Raw genomic sequence first — 17,274 nt, 5'->3', positions numbered from 1 at the left:
GAGCAGTAATATATCAAGTCTCAGTAATAAAAATATTGGGGGGAAATTGGTTTTATTATTCTAGGAGTTTAAGTTTTTTAAAAAGATGGTTCTTCCTTGAGAAATTTGGCAACCAGTCTTTGAGCAGAGGGATTACAGTATTACGAACAGATTATGTTTGTTGTGCTGGCCCCACTGATGATGTCTCCACAAATTTGCTTTGTTGAAAGCAAATATAGGATACACAAAAGGGACCACAGTCCTTTCCTGGTTAACTCTCACAGCCACATCTGCACCTCCTTCTCTCAAAACTCTGCAGACAAGGTGTCTTGCCAGGAGAAGTGATCAAGTCTAGAATTATTCTGTGCATTGATGCAGCACCTCCTTATCTCCCCACCTAGAAAGATTTGCATTTCCATACATCCCTCCTCCAGTGTATCCTCATACTCCCTTCTCTATCCACCAACCACCAGAGGCTCTGGAGGATCATGGACTTGGTGATTCCAAGCACAATCATGCCAACCACCCCATGTGTGCCACATGCCACAGCCTTCCTCTCAAACCTGCCAGAACCTGTTTGCCTTGGAGAGCTGCCCCCCTCTGATGGATCTTGCTGTAATGTTAGTGCTTCATGGACAGCAGAATCACAGAATGGCTGAGGACAGAAGGGACCTCTGGAGGTCATCCAGAGCCCCAGCCACACCCTGCCATGGTTCTACAAGCAGCTGGAAGTTCCCTGCAGCCATGGACAAAGGAAGCTCTGCACCAGCCACCTCCGTCTGTGTGCAGCTTAACATAAGCTTTCTGATTCATGAACACATTGGGTGTCTTTTTAGGAAACATTTCAGGGCTTTTCCTTTTGCATAAGGATTGCATAAGCTTCAACTTCCTAGGAAACAGGGCTAAAAAAAAATTTCAAAGCATATTAAGTGTCACGGCTAAGATTAGAGAGAGAGCCTGCAGGCAGGTATATGTAAACCAAATGTGTGCTAAGAAGGAAGCAATAGTCTAAGTGAACCCAGCTGGCTCCTTGTGAGCTCCTGAGAACCTTTCACAGATTTTAGACCTCTGATGGACTCTGTAGCATGCAGGAATGAGCAAATCTTAGGTTTAGTATCAGAATAAACACACCCTGGGCACAGAAGAACTGTAGGATTTGCTTTGATTTACAGGCACTGTCACATCCTATGATAATTAATTTCATTAACAGGCCTGACATCGAGCTCTCATTACTAAAGAATAGTGTCAGAAATAGCAGAAATTGCTCTCATTCCACATCTGCTCCACCTAGACCAATAAATACTCTGCTCCCATGCTGGCAGGAGTGCCAGTGTCAGGAGAGCAGCTGCACCCCTTGCTATGCTGTCAAAATGAGCTTCCTTAGGGACCAGCAAAGGCAATGTACTGTGGAGCTGTGTGTGAGGACCTGTGCTTTTAAGGATAAGGAACACTTTGCATGGCAGCCAGCTGACCTACATTTACAGCTGAAGATGTAAAGCTGACCCACAGGGACTTCTGTCTAACCTACAAACACAGAAGGAGTGCTACTCCTAGAACTACAAACTGAGCAGCAGCAGCAGCATGGGGACAGGCTTTTCCCACTCCCACGTGTAAAGAGCAGACCAGTTCAGTGTACCATGGTGAGCCACTGCCACCAGGGAAGCACACCTCAGGATAACTCCTACCCCCTCAACACACCTTGCTGCAGGGAGAAAAGCACAGTTTTGCTATGTGGAGGCGAACAGAGCGAGCAGTGAGATGGCAGCCAGGGCTAAGCTGGACAGATCAGACCCTGGGGTCCCACTGCAGGCAATAAAGCTGCAGCAAAGCCAGTGCTGCTGTGCTGTCTCTGCCGCCAGGCTCATGGCCCCAAAGCTCACACAAGGAGCAGCAGCGAGCCCCAGACACAGCTCTCCACATGAACAAGGGTAACCTCCAAAAAAACAAAGGGGACAAACAGTGCATTGTATGGTTGCTAGGCCATAAAGAGAGAAGAGGAAGAGAGAGAGGCACAACCTTCCTCAGGCACAGTAGCGATAGTTGCATCAGCAGAAGAGAATCACACACACTTGGGACCAGATTTTTAACCCCCACCAAACAAAGTAGCTCTGTTGAGATCAGCACAGTGCTGCTTCACAGTGTTTGAGGATCTCCCCACTAGCATAAATCAGCCTTTAGAAAAAACAGGCTCCCAGTTAATTTGCTGAGTCCTTCCCCCAAAACACTGATTTTTCTTGAACAGAGCATTCCCTGTCCCACTGTGGAGCTGCAAGGTCACATGACAGTTAGAGAGTACATGAGCTCTTTTTCCATTGCTACAGTGCTAAAGGAAAGACATAAAAGAAAAACTGAAAGTTACTACAAGGCAAAATTGCATATCCTAAACCACCTATTAAAGATAGGCTGTAAGTGTTAATTAAGCTACCTTGTCTATAGTTAAGTTACATCACACCGTTTCATCCCCAAATGACAGCTCCATACTTTGGAATTTTATTAGACAAAACCAGAGCAAAGAATAGCTCTGCTGGGCTCTATAAATGTATGTAAATAACCACAGAAGGAAACAATCAATAATAAAGCTGGATAGAAAGACATCTCCCAGATTACTCAGTATTAATTTCCTTTTAGTTTCATTTTGCAGAAATCTAACCATCATTTATCAAAACTTCACACAGACAAGACTTCTCCTGGGACCATGCAAATGCCTGGTGCAGATGCAATAACCTGGGAGCCAGTGCAGCTTAACTGCAGCACAAAGCAGGGACTGACTGCTGAGACACAGCCACGTGTCTTACTTGCAACTCAGAGCTTGTGTTGGTACAAGTTGCTGCAGTGGGTGTCTATATTTATCACACTTGACTGGGTCACGTTTTTTACCTTGGTTCTCAGGTAGAAGTCACCTCCATACAGGATCTTCATGGGACTTCTCTGACACCCCAATGGAAAGCGTGACGCCCATATTTTGGATCCAACATGGGACATCAGCTTGAACACAAGCCATTCATGTTTTTATGCATTGTATCTTTGTCCTTCCACCCAGCCAGAGCCTTGTACCAGAAAAGGGGGGTAAGAAGTTAAATAAATACTTCCTCTTTTCCTCTATTAAACTTTGGTGTCCACCGTATTAAATAAGGTCAAGAGGAACGAGGTTTGCTTTGCAGACCAAACAGGAACATTTAATATAAAAACTTAATCTACTGGGGTACAATTCCTTGAGGAAGTTCCTGTTTCATGGATTCTGGGAAATAATTAAAGTAATAGAATCATGGAATCATAGAATATCCTGAGTTGGATGATATCCACAAAGACTATTGAATCCAACTGCTGGCCCTGCACAGAGCAAGTGCTCACTGTTCCTTTCCTGAGACAAGTGCTTTTTCCCAAGCACAATCTTTTTTTTACAAAGGTTGAGGCAATTACCCACGATCCCTGACAAATCTTATCAGTTCAGCAAGTCCATTCCAAATTTTACTCCCCACAGATTTCAGTAAGCTCATGATCAGCAATGCTTTTTGGCTAATGTTTTTATGTGTAGGAAATAGACATTTCTATTCATTCAAGGAAGATGGACTAGAAAAACATTTCACAAGCGATTACAGGATTCAACATCATAAGCCTCTTACTTTTAAAAGCTAAAAGGTCAGAGGCTTTAAAGCTGCTTTTGACAACTTTTAAATATTTTACCCTAATCTTGAGCTACAGCAATTTACAAGAACCCAAGTTGATGACAGAGCATTCCACAGTAAGGAACAGCCTGTCAGACTTCATTTTTGTTAGCGACCATCTCCTCTAAGAACAGAGGTACTGACCAGCATATATTCCACGTGGCAAATTACATAGTCACTAAAAACTATACAGTCATCTGGATTTATGAAATATTGCAGAACTCTCTCAAGGGAAAACAAAATAATAAGCATATAATCCTTCTGTAGTCTAACCTGAAAATGACAGGCCTGTAACACCACATAGAGCATTTTCCTCGAAAAATCCTTCCCAAGGAGCCAGCTGAAAAGACAAGCCAGGTATGTTGAGGAAACCTTTTATATATTAGCACTACAGTATTGGCTTAAAGTTCACATCCCTCCTTGTTTTAAGTGCCTTATATCTGAGTTCCATGAAGCAGCAAATTAAATGATTACACAATGTTTTAAAATTGCCCCCATTTCAGTTTCCTATGTGAAGAACAATTTTTTCAATTTTGTGCCCTGTACTAGCTCTCCATTGTGAGAGCATGTTGTAGCCTAGATTCCCACAAATTGCCACATTTCAATGGTTTCTTCACCAAAGGAGCAGTGCCCACCTGGACACACTTAGCCAGCCACGTTTCATCAAACACATGATATGATGCTTGGTACAGAAGTGCACCATCTGCTTTGGGTTTAAGCTTTCATATTGTGCCCATTTTTGCAAAAGGGTTAAGGGGACACAAGTCTTTGCTTGTATGGGGTCATGGGTGGGTGAGTCTATGCAGTTTTGCCATTTGCTACTGCCAAAGCAGAAGCTGAAACTACTCTGGGGATGCTGATGGTGTTGCAGTTGCAAGTGGCCACAGGTTGCTGTCTTAGTGATGAAACTTTCCCAAGGAGATTCCAACAGGCTTTCCCTTCCCCCTGCTTCTATCCTGCATCTCCTTATCCCTGGAAGGTTCACATGAACACGTGAGGGAGGAAACCTCTTGTGTTTGGGGTAAGCCACACTTCCTTGGTAAACACTTCAGTTTATATTAAAGGCACGAGCTGTGCATAATCATTATCATTTTTGGTAGGAACACCCAGAAAGGTTCCAAACTCTGTCTGCCCACTAAGATCAAAGTGGCTACAAGAGCTGCACCGTAAGGAGGACATGAGCTGCTCAGGAGAGGTACTGTCACCCATCCATCTGTTGTGACTGTGAGTGTAGAAAACAGTGTCACCTAGCTCCTGTTCTCTCCCAGACTGCAATGCTCTGCAGATAATAAGCAAACTTCAGTAGGCTTTGCTTACCAAGATGGTATTTCCATGGAGATATTTCTGAATGTCTCCAGCTGGTGTCCTGGCTATGGACTTCAATTTTGCTTCTAAAATGTATGATAAATAATGTGATTAAAAGCAAATAGGTTGTCTTTATTCCAAGAGATGTGTGCATCAGGCTGGTGGGTTTTTTGGCAATGTGTATTTCTCACGCACAAAGAAATTTTAATTTTGCTTTGCGTTGCTTTCTAAATTTCTTCTCTGGTTAGTTTTTATTTATTCCTGCATGACAGGCATCCTGGGATCTGGATTGTGCACCATGGAAAAGCCATCCTCACATATTCTGTGAAAGAATGGAATTTGCTAGTGGGGAAAGAGCCTTCCTGGTTTTATCCGGTGTGATCTGGAATGTGGGGAGGTTGCTGGCTCTGCTGCTGAGGTGGGTGCAGCAGGCTGGAAAACTCTGAGCTACCTAGGGTACCTTCTCCTGGTAATGTCCATTCCCTTGCTCAAGACAATATTTTGCTCAGAAAGCCCAGATCAAATGTTAGGTTCTGTATTCCCTGAAAATAAATGCCTTACAGTTGAAGAAGCTGCAGAGCATGTGATCAAAGGATGCCATATGGGCCGTTTATTAACAATGAAAAATGAATGCACCATTTGTCAGGCTGTAATTGAAATGGAAGAACAATTCCAGTTTTCATTCCCCCTGTTGATCTGGCTATCTGTATCACAGAGCATAAACAGTTTCTTGCATTATTACTCCTTGCATGAATCCAAAGCACATTAGGTTTACATATGGATATTGACAGTAAATATTTCATGTAATGACTCAATAACATGCTGGTATATATGTAAGCATATTGCCTGCCAGCTTCCTACTTACATACATGTTAATGGGATTATGTTTATATACATACACAGAAATACAAATTCACATCCAAGCTATCCAACAAATCCAACTAAGATAAAAATAAAATCACTGCAGACAGTTTACATGTCATTCTGAATTCCAAGTGCTTTAAAATACTACTGCAGTTTACAAGTCCACATTCTAAAGGAGCATGCTGTAAGAGCATTGCATAGAAGCTATTTTAAATTGTCAAAATACAAATCAATACTTTCTTAACTGAAGTCTGAATCCAAAAACATTTCCATATAAATGCTTTCTTAAGTCAAAGTATCATAGTTTTCTCTTGATTTCATTTCTACAGAACTGCCAAATGTAATCACGAACAAAAATCACAAGCTCTGTATTTTTAGCTGCCTCCTCTACTTTTCTCCATTTTCTCCCCTCAAAGTATAATGTCTAGAATTGCCCTTATCTTTTATCTACTGCAACAAAACTGAGAAACTTGCAACATTTACAAGGCTGAGGGAGGCAACTGGGGTGCAAAGCACCACACCAGACTGACACCAGAACAGGAAATCTGAAACAGCAAAACAGAATCTGCCATTCTGTTTTGATGCTGGCTGCAGTCATGGCTTTCCCATTGCTACAAGCTGAGGGCCAGGCTAGGAAAGGGTAATTCATCCCATGTGGCTGATCCTCATCTGCCCTGCCACAGGGCCCTGGGCCACCCTTGCCTTCCTGGGACACCAGGCACCAACACAGCCCAGGCACAAGGAGCACTCCTTGGGTATCCATTCCACCAGTGCCCAAAGTGAGGCCACCTCTACCTTTGGCTTGACAATGACAGAAATCACCTACATTTTGCCTGTTGTGGCATGTAGAGTAATGGCAAAGGCTCAAAAATAAGTAAGCAGACTATATTCAGCTGCTCAAAAATAAGAAAGCAGCCTGTATTCAGCACTTAGTAATCTTTAAGGATTGCTGTTTTGCTGGAACACCCTAGCAGCACATCAGTAACAGGGTTTCAAAAAGCTCTCTGAATAATCAAGAGAATCACTCATTTCCCTCCAAATAAATTGCATCCTACTTTAGTGGCAAAGCTCCATTTCTACCATGGGTTCCCTTCAATGTGCCTCATTTAAATCTAAAATAAGCAAAATTCATATCTTCACACACAATCTCCTCCCCTTTTCAATATTACAACTATAACAGCCACAGATTGCAACTTCACAGATGCGTGTCTGACACTAATACAAAAAACTTCTCCAGGAGGACAAGCAGGTACTGAGCTGGTATGTCAATACTATGTTTTTCACATTTGTTAAACTTAAATCTTAACCTGAAATGAGCTCTAATTCAGATTCCATGAGAAAATCCCAGGAAATCACAAACACATCTATAAAACTAGGTATAACATGGCCTCATCTTCCATATAATGAGAGCCTGTGATTTCTAGAAGGGAAGTTTGAAATCCAATGGGTATGAATGTCAGCTTCCCATGGCTACCTTGGAAGCCTCAGCCAGCAAGAACAGGAGCAGGAATGGTGCAGAAACACAGGATCAAGCAAAAATGTAGTTTAGACTGTTTACAGGGCCAAATTTAGAAGACATTTAGAACCAAAGCTTGTCAATGCCACCCAGCACAATTGCACAAAAGTCATACTAAACCATCTTTGCCGCATCACTTCTCATTAATACAAGGTCCTACTTCACTCCCATAACCACAGGTGGTGACAGGGCCACATGACTTCATGGACTGCCACTCCACTTGTCATGGGAGCCAGTTCAACAAGTCATTTATTTCCTTCTGAGCTGAAACAGAGATGGAATTCCACCAAATGAGGAATTCCACCCTCTTCTCCACTTGGACATAAATGGGGAGACTCCTCCTTAAAACTGCATCTGCAAATCAGTTCATGTCTCTCCTGCTCCTACAAACTTGGCCCTCTCACTCTGTCCTCTCCCAGAGTACTCAAAACATAACTTCAACACAGCCTGGAAGGGCAGCTGTGGTGCAGGTGATTCCAAGAGGCTACTGCTAGCCCCATGCCATCCATTTCTGACTCCCTGAGCAGCCCACTGCATCCCAGGCCAGTATGGTGCTGCAAAGCTCTTCCAGCCAGGGAAAATCATGAAGCTTCTCTGGTTCCTCCTTGGCCCTCAGGAAGAAGAATGGAGAAAAGAATCATTGCCATCAACAGCTGTGCTACTCACAGCTCAAGAGAATGCAAAGTTGGGAAATCTTTAGGGACTGTGTATAGCTTTACTCAGATTTAATTTAATATTTTGTCTTAGCTCTGAGGAAGCTATATTGTCCCTATTTCACTATGTTCAGCAGGGATTTGTTTGCAGAAAAACACTGATACCCCACTTTCTGCACCACCTCTCATAACAAAAAACACTAAGAAATATTAGAGAGGTATTTTGACCAAGTACAGTAATAAAATGTTTTTTTTCCCAAAGCTGTCAAAAATACACACTTTCAAACTCCACTCCGAATTTCAGGGGCACTGCAGGTTGTTAGAGTGAAACTCAGGTTATTTAGTCTCATTTTTGAAGCAGCAGGTAGGATGCACTCTCAGGATTAGCTGTATCTTTGTATATTATAGGACTGCTGCAGTCTAAAAAGCTGCATTCCTTCATTCTGTTCCAGTACTGCTGGTCAACCATCAGTTCCTTAGGTAGCAATATTTTTGGGGGCTCTTCAGAAATGTTTATCTGTAGAGCTGTTTGCAACTGATGTAGGTGCAATGCAGTATCCTGCCACTTTGAGTACCACACACTTTGGGGGCTACATTAAAAACATTCCCTTCCTTTGCTCTGCCCTATTTTTGCTCTGTGGCAAAGCACAACTTGCAAAACGAACCACAGCATCAAACTTCACAGAAGTTACCCTTGAAAAAGAAAGGGCGAGAATAATCAGCAATTTTTAGAAGACTTGAGCAAATATTAGCAAGCAGCTCTGGTATTTTGAGTTTCAACCAGCAAAATAATAAAATCAAAGAAAATGTTTTAATATCAACATCTTGCAGCTGCATTTTTGCTCTCTCATGGCTAAAAGCTTAAATCAATGTGTTGCAGCACAGGAAATAACCAGAGTAGGACACAAACGCAGTGTTTTAACTAGGATCCTTGCAACAGTTAATAGAGCATTTTGTGACAGCAAGCCATTTACCAAGTACATTTTCACATAATTAAGCAGCAAACGAGACACAGTCCTCGGGAGCTGCACATGTAATTGTGTCAGCAATTAGATCATAAAGCACTTTACGCATACAGACGTGGCTACAGGACCTGTGTTTGTGTACTCACCGTGCAGCAAGGCATGGGTGCTACGTTGGTCCCAAAACAATTGCTTTAGAGCCCCAGGCAGAGCAGCCTTCCTCTCACTCTCATCTCGGGCAAGTCAGTGTTTCTGGAAGGTGGCCAGGCAAGATCAGATTCAGCAGCCAATAAAATTGTCTAAAGCTGCCGTTCCACTGGAGACCGTTCCTCCGGCTGCAGCCTCAGGAGCAGCCAATAAAGGAGAAAAATCAGCATCAGTGCAGGCAAGCATTCTGCCCTGTGCTAAGGGTCTGCTCGCCAAAACTCCAGCTCTCCCCTGCCGCTGTACACAGTCATCCTGCGTGGAAAACTGCTTGCACTTGGCTTGCCTGGCTAAAATAGGTGCACAGCTATTCTGAACACTGACAAGGGTAAAGGAATCAGTCAGGTGCCTCGTGAGCTGGGAAGCAATACAGAGGCATTGATTCCTGCTGCTGGAGGGGTACCCCAGCAGACCCAGCTTTTTGTGTGTGGGAACTGGGAATTACGGCTCACATAAAACAGTTTTACTCGAAGACAGACAACTCATGGTGGGCAATGTGGAGACTGTGAAAACCCTTCCCCTGTTTTATCTTCCAGCAGAGCTGGACCCTGCTGCAGTAGCTGCAGGAAGCCATCCTGTCCTCAGCCCCATGTTTGTCCTGGACTTCATTGCCGTTCAGAGGAGCCCTTGGTTTCACCCTGCCAGTCCTACAGCAGCAGCAAAATACCCCAGGGTGCAACAACACTTCAGAGAGGAGCTGACACCCCGGGATCCCCAGGGCTTGGCTTTCCTTGGGAAAACAAAAAAGCCAGTAAAAAAAAATTAAGTCTTATTATATGTTACCTAACCAACAGTAAATTCTAAAGGTGACAAGGCATTTGTGATAGTTGTGCATGAAAGCAAGTCAAGAAAGGCCTTTGGAGGTCTTTACTTGAAAATTAACAGTCTAAGACCAGGCCTATGTGTTATCAGTCTGAACACACATATTTTGCCAGCAGGTGACACATTTTTGCCACAAAATCTTAGTAGAGAAAAAGCACAGGTGGTCTCTGCACACTATTTTACCACCTTGCTCGAATTTACCTCCCCTAACCTCTCTGAGATTAAAACTGTTTGGATTTGTTTCCTCAGAAATTTTGCACCAAGGTGTTTTATCTGCAAAGCTGAGTTGCCACCCAGTCTGAGAGCAGCCCTGGTGAATTCCCACGTTCTCAGCACCATTTCTTTCAGTCTCCTGACACAAATGAAAAGCAAATACCATCCAGTCTTCACCTGTGAAGTTACATACCCTCACCTACATGTACTGGAGGACAAAACTGGCTGTAGTGCAGACAGCCTTAACCTTTGGAAGGTTAAGACTTTGCAGGAAGCTATACTGCACCTTGAAATGGGAAGGAATTCTGAATGAAAAAGCAAATGATAAGGAAAAAAAGATTAGCATGTGAAGACTGGAAATTAGAATAAATTAGATATTAGAATGGGGTCAGAAAGATTGTCATTAACAATAACTGGTTTTCGTTTTCACGTGCCATCACCTTCAACCTCCTGGTTTATATAGATATATTTTTACATATTTATGTGAGACCTCTGCTCTCCTTCTATATATTTATGTGAAACCTCTCCTTTCATGATTGTACTACAGCTATTTTTGGAGGACAACAAGCCAAAGATGTTTCCCCCTGAGCTCTCACGGTTGTGTTACACTGGAGGAGCTGGAAAAGAGGCTCCTCAAAAGCCACACTATGCTAAAATCAGGCAGCACAGGAGCACAGCCTAACAATTCAGCAGCCTGGGCTTTGTACTCTGATCTTGAAAAGCTGCATGGGCAAGCATTTATGATCTGGATTTTCCTTTGATGTAAATTGGCGTAGACCCATGTCAATTCACACAGGCTTTTCTTCCAGCTGGGGATCTTCTGCTATCTCTGGAAAACATAGGGTTCCATTTGGAGCCATGGTATGCTGTCATATTGTCCATTCAAGGGCAGTGCTGGGGAGGGAGCACACACCAACCTGAAGGCAAGTACATGCTAAGGGCTCCCTCAGGTAGGGCCTTGGGTCTTGGAAACAGGCTTGTCAAACAGTAACTTCAGAAAACAGTGCCTTGTTGGACATGCTCTTGCTTGGAGCAGTGGCTTAAGGAAACTAAGGGACACTTGACAGCAGGTGAGAAGCTCCCCTACCTCTGGAAGCAGGAGGGCACAAAGCCAGCAGCCGGCCAGGACCTACACCAGTGACATACAAAAGAGGGGGAAGCCAAGCAGGTTCCCAGAGCAGCCTGTCTCCAGGATCTTCTTAATTTTCACACAGCTGAAAAGAAAAAAATCAGGCAGGTAGGCAGCTGTGCTGGTGTTCTATCCCACTAGCAAGCAATGGGTTGATTTAGGCTGGAAGTTGTGCACATTGTGCTAAAAACCTGATGAACACATAAATTTTCTTCTCTGTGTTTGGAGTGAGGTCAAATTGCACAGAGAGGTGCTGCTGCAGGGTTTGGTTCACTAATCATAAACTTTAGTTCCAGGATTTAAATTCGGTAATGGAGAACATTTTCTAAGCTGCTTTCTACACTTATTTGAGGTGGTTTGGTCTCTAATTAATTTGGAACAGGGCAGAGAGTTCAGAAATATTCCTTTTCTCTCTTTCACATCCCTGTGTCCCACTTTAGTTTTAAAGTGGTAAGGCCCATCTAGATTAAGGCATTAGGAAGGAGAAGGAAGAGAAAGAAATCTAGCTGAATTAGAGATAGCTGACAGGGCATTCCATCAACCCACTTGTGTACTCAAAACTTTTTAGAATCTATAACAACAGTGGCCATGCAAACCAGTGAGTCATTGCAACAGCTGAAGGGAAAAAACCCCTAAACAAAACAAAACAACAACAACAACAAAAACAACAAAAAACAAAAAAGAAAAACAAACAAAAAAAAAACAAGCAAAAAAAAACCAAAAAAAACCCCACCCAAATAAACAAAAAAAAAAGCAGAACTCTGCTTATCTGCTGAACCTGCTCAGTGAGGAATTTCCATAGTGTGCTTGTGCTTTGCCTAGCTATAACCCATTTTTTATTCTCTTTAGCACATTTATCCTTTGTGAAATAGGGTGTTCCTTCTGGGAAAGCTGCAGCACTTTCTAGGATAGCCCAGCAGCATGCAGGAAGCCTTAAGGAACTCAAGCATATATTTGTAGTTAGAGCTGAGACTGTTAAATCTGCATTGGGCTTCTCTGTAACACAAGATCAAAATCTGCTTCCCTTCCCTCTTCCCCATCTCTGCCAGCACCTGGATATGAAGCTGGCATCTGTGTGTCCTCAGTGAGGGGGTTGGGCAGTCTTAACCTTTTAACAGGAGTATTCTGCTTTTGTATGTGTTATGGTCTCAGTGTTTGCACAGCTCTTTAATGCTTATGTACTTTTTTCAATATATAGATGACCTCAGTGCTAAAAGAAAATGTATTGAATTTTGGGACAAAACTTTTACACTGAAAACTGTTTTACACTAAATCCGTCACACTTACTTTGATCACAAAGGGCAGCAAGATGATGTGACTTTCTGTAGTTTCACCTTTTCTAGCAAGGACTGATGAGAGGCCATATCTATGAAAAAATGGTAAAATTATTTGAACTCGGTCTGTTTTATCACCCACCTCAAGTCTAAGCACTCCCTACTTGTTGGGAGACCAGAAACATGGAGGGAGAAATAAAAGTGCAATATGCACCAGAAAACAGTCTTTGGTCCTGGAGTACAAAAAAAAAAGCAGCCTACAAGAGAGTAAATTATTTCCCTGTGAATTGTCTACCCCTGTGAGTAGTGACATACCCTCTCCTGGAGCAGGCAGGTCATCAGGCACAGCACCCAGTGGCCCTTGCTGTGAGGGAGAAGGCTGCTTTGGAGTGAGGAGAAGGTGGAAGGAGAGACAAGATCAAAGAATTGGTGTTTCAGTGCTCAGCTCCAGCTTGCTTCACAGTAAGCTACTCCATGAGCAGCCTGTGATGAGCAAAAGGGATGAACCCAGCTCTGTCAAAGCTGGGGGTTTTGTGTGGCAGGTACCTGTAATAAACACCTTCTGTGTATGGTGTCCTGTGATGGATCATGACAGATACCTGACTTATTCATTAACACAGGAAAGGAAACCTTAAGTGATTCAGAGCTGGGGAAAGAAAGAAAGCAACAAATCATGTTGCTCAGAACTCTGATTCAGATGAAGCAACTCTGCAAGTCTAATAATGCAGCTTTTGGCCTCTAGTGTTATTTATGGGGAAAGTGAATTTAAACAAATCTGCTGGGTTTGTTCAATAAAAGGAAGGGACTGGGTTTTTATTTAGACACACACACCCCACCTTAAATCAGTTTGACACTGCAGTATAGAGTCGATGCCCTCTGCCTGGCAGCCTCATTACCATCTGTAACGAATGTAACATCTTATACATAATTTATGTTGTACCAGCAAATACAGTTTAGAAGAAAGAAAACATTTAGGAAATCTGGGATCAGAGAAGGCTAGAGTGAGTCAACACGGGCCTCTCTGTTTCCATGGAATTAAGAGCATTACCCCACCTGCCTCAGCTGCAGCCAAACAGCAGCCCAAGTGACCAGGCAGGAAATATTGCATCGGATTACCACAAAGGGAAGAAGAACACTAAGCAGGGAGGGAGCTGCTAGACAGGGACCCAGCAGGGGCCAAACTTGTTTTCCATCTCAGTTGCCGATTTCTGTCCCACTCTAGGCTGACCCCTAGCTGTGAGGGGGGAGAAATCTATATAAATAAATGAAAAATTTTAGCAAACAGCTGCTCTGGCATCAATAGCTTGTCACATCCCATTTTCTGGTTGTTGAAACAAACTTTACCCGTGCTTCCTCTTCTGCACTTGGACTAATTTATCATGCATTATGTATGTTCCTCTGTCTCAGAGTTTAATTATTCATTAATCCCCCCACCCTCACCTTCTTTCCCCTTCCATGTGCTCAAGGACGAATAGGCACAATTCATCAACTCGAGCCCTCCATCATTACCAGTTCTCCAAGGTGTGAGCCTGCAGCCTGGCCCAGCTCTGGACATTGCTGGGTCCTGCCAGAGATCCCCAAATCCATGTGCTTACTTACCGGTTTGCCTCAGAGCTCAGGAAAGCATGGGAGCACTGCATTACACCTGGCTGCTGATGCACACAAATGTCATCTCCCCTGGGGCTCCTTAACAACCCCCCGACCCTCAGGCAGGTGCTGTGGGCAGCCCACTGTAACCCCCAAAAATGTGGGGTGGCCACCGAGGCGTGTACCAAAAACCCCAAAGCGAGGTTGGAAGCAGAGAAGGGAGGAGAGGGGCCAGGGCTGCCCTGTGATGGACCCAGCTGGCTCCAACCCGTTCCTGCTCATCCACACCACCGTGCACTGCCCAGCCCCTCCCTGGAACTGATTCTGGGAAAAGGTTCTCCAGGGAGAGCACAACTCTCAGGGACACAGCGTGAGGAGCAGCCCTGACAGCAGCCTGGGGTGGGCGAGAGGAGAGGCAGCATGAGGAGCATTTAAAAACCCAGGGAATGAGGAATTACGTACAGCACAGAAGTTTTTTCTGAGAGCCAGGATCTAAAAGCTGTTCTCAACAGCCAGGGCCATAGGAATCTTGATTTGACTCAGGTGTGTTCTCAACAGGATCATGCATGGGAGCCATGAAGTATAAGAAAACACTTGATGCCAGCCCAGTCCTTCCAAGTCAGCTCCCAGCATGCAAATCCAACCAACCAGAGAAAAAGGACTACATTATAACTGGTTTCTGTAACTTAAGTGTCAGATAGCATTTGTTGCAGCCCCCATTTCTAAATCGATACCATTTTTTTTAAATTTTATTTTAACAGAGGTATTTTCTTTTTAGTAGCAGTTATATCCCACAGTGTAGAAGGGGTATAATCTGCTGTCAGCACTGCTGTCTTGGCTCTCACCTGTACATTATTAAAACTTCATTTAGCATAGAATTCTTCAGTCAGCACTGCTGCCTACTGCATCAACTATAATTTACTTTTTTTTAACTTTTCAGGCTTCCCCTCCAGCTTGTATAACATTGCTCAGCTGATCTCTTAATTTCCTACATGCAAAAATCGAGCTCTTTGTTCTGAAACCACACAGCTTTCATCTGCTGCCAAAGGGGAATCCATCTGGGTGCTGTAACTTCCACCCTTTGAAATGAGTCCTCCCCACACCCACCAGCAGACAGGAGGCCTGTGGCCACAATTCAGGAAGCCTGCCTTGATTTTGGTTTACCAGGGAAGCAGGGAGGAGTGGAGAGAGCTGGCATTCCCATCCTAGTCACAAATCCTTCCTTCCAGATAAACCTCACAGGATGGGGGGATTTCTCCACTTGTAGCAAGACCCTAACTACTACTGTCCTTTTCCCTTGTTTTCAGTGAATTTTTTTGTTGTGAATTTAGTTAGGTGAAAAGATGGCATTTCATTTAACTGTAGAAGTCATTTTGGATTTTTCCATCCTTAGAGCACTACGGAATTGGTTTCCTGTGCTGTGGCTTTGCTTGGTGCACAGAGCCCGGGGCTGCTGCTGGGGATGGCTCATGATGGAGATAAAGCCTTCACAAGGCATGGCTGTGAAACACTGCTCTGTCCTGCAACTTCTGGGGCTTACCCCTCTGCTGCTTTTGCATAGCAAGGACCAGATCATAAAGCCAGACACATGTTATGGCTGCTGACCTGCCCCAAATGTCTCATCCCCCACCCACGGTCCTTAGCCCCTGCAGGTCCCACTTGCCTGCCCACCCTCACACCTGCTGCCTGCAGCTCAGACCTCCACCCTCTCTTTCAGTTTCATTGTTGAGGCTATTTCTTGCTGTAATTAGTCAATTGATTCCCCCATATGTGAACACTCAGGCATCCTGAGACCATCGCATCAAAGGGCTTTTGTCAGATTTGTCACCAATAATTAAAGCATCTCCACCCAAGCAGACTGTGCTTTTGATCAAGGATAAGCAGTTTGCTCCTGACTGTGGGCCAAGGAAAGCCATAATTTGATCACAGTGCTGGCAGATGTCCTAGTGAGCAGGGAAAACTCACTTTGTTATGCTTAGTAGCTCCAGTCTTTCAATCATGGGAAATCATAATTTGACTATTAGCATGTAAGAATTTTCCTTACACACCAGCAAAGTTAAAAGGTCACTATCAACTTGGAACACAATGCCTTTCCTATGGAGGCTGATGGGAGGCTTCACACAAATCTATCTCTGCCTGCTGTTTGCCTATCACTTTCTGGTACAGTCACAGGTTATTGAGATGTTAGATATTTGCAATGGAAATATTTAATTCTGCAGAAATAATTTACTTTTTCCTTTTCTGTTGCATGAAACAAGAAGCAGCATCAAAGCTTCACTTCTGCAAATATATGCAGTATACACCTGCAATGAAACACACAGGTTTTGCCCACCACATCCCCTCAGCATAGCAAGAGTGCTTTCTACTTCCCTCAGCCTTGAGAAAGCAATTCATCCCCACAACGCAGCTGCTAGCACATCAGTTCATTTTGCAAATTCTTTTCAGGGTATTTCAACGATGATTGTCTTTGTTAATGATAACAACATTGAATTGCCTACAAAGCCCTCTGATTGTACCCTACTCCACCCATGTTGCCAAAAAGAACTTCTGAGCCATTTGCAAAACTGCCTTCGAAGGTCTTCTAAAAATTTGGTATCTAAGAAGTTTGAAAAATGGTAGACAACTGCAAATGCTGCTTATTATAAGTGACCATGGCCAGCACACTGCTGTCTCATGCCTCAGCTGCTGGTTTTGTTTATCACCTGCCTCTGGCCATTATAATTGATTGCAAACTCTAATCAGGAAATGGTCCTTCCCTCTTTGGCAGCTGTGGCCTCAGCCAAGAGGAAGCAGCCACCTGAGTCCTCCAGAGCCACCCTGCCTTCTCCAAAATAAACCAAACAGCAAAGTCCTTGGAACCTGAAATATGCACTGAGTGAAAGCTCAATCCCATGAAAAACTGCAGTGTTGTGTTTTCTTCTGGGTGCAGGGAGCAGTCTCTGCAGAGTGAATCTGCTGGTTGTGTTTTCACAGAGATTCTGGCTCCACCTTGTAAAAGCATTTACAACATCTTGATCACTTAGTGTAATAAATTGCAACTACAACAATGTTTCATCTGGAACCAATTGACTGTAGTTCATAGAATAATAGTTCCGTGTACT

The sequence above is a fragment of the Cinclus cinclus genome, chromosome 6 (assembly GCF_963662255.1).
Source record: "Cinclus cinclus chromosome 6, bCinCin1.1, whole genome shotgun sequence".
Classification (NCBI taxonomy): Eukaryota; Metazoa; Chordata; class Aves; order Passeriformes; family Cinclidae; genus Cinclus; species Cinclus cinclus.
The sequence above is the reverse complement of the archived record's forward strand: the minus strand, read 5'-3'. Positions refer to the sequence as shown.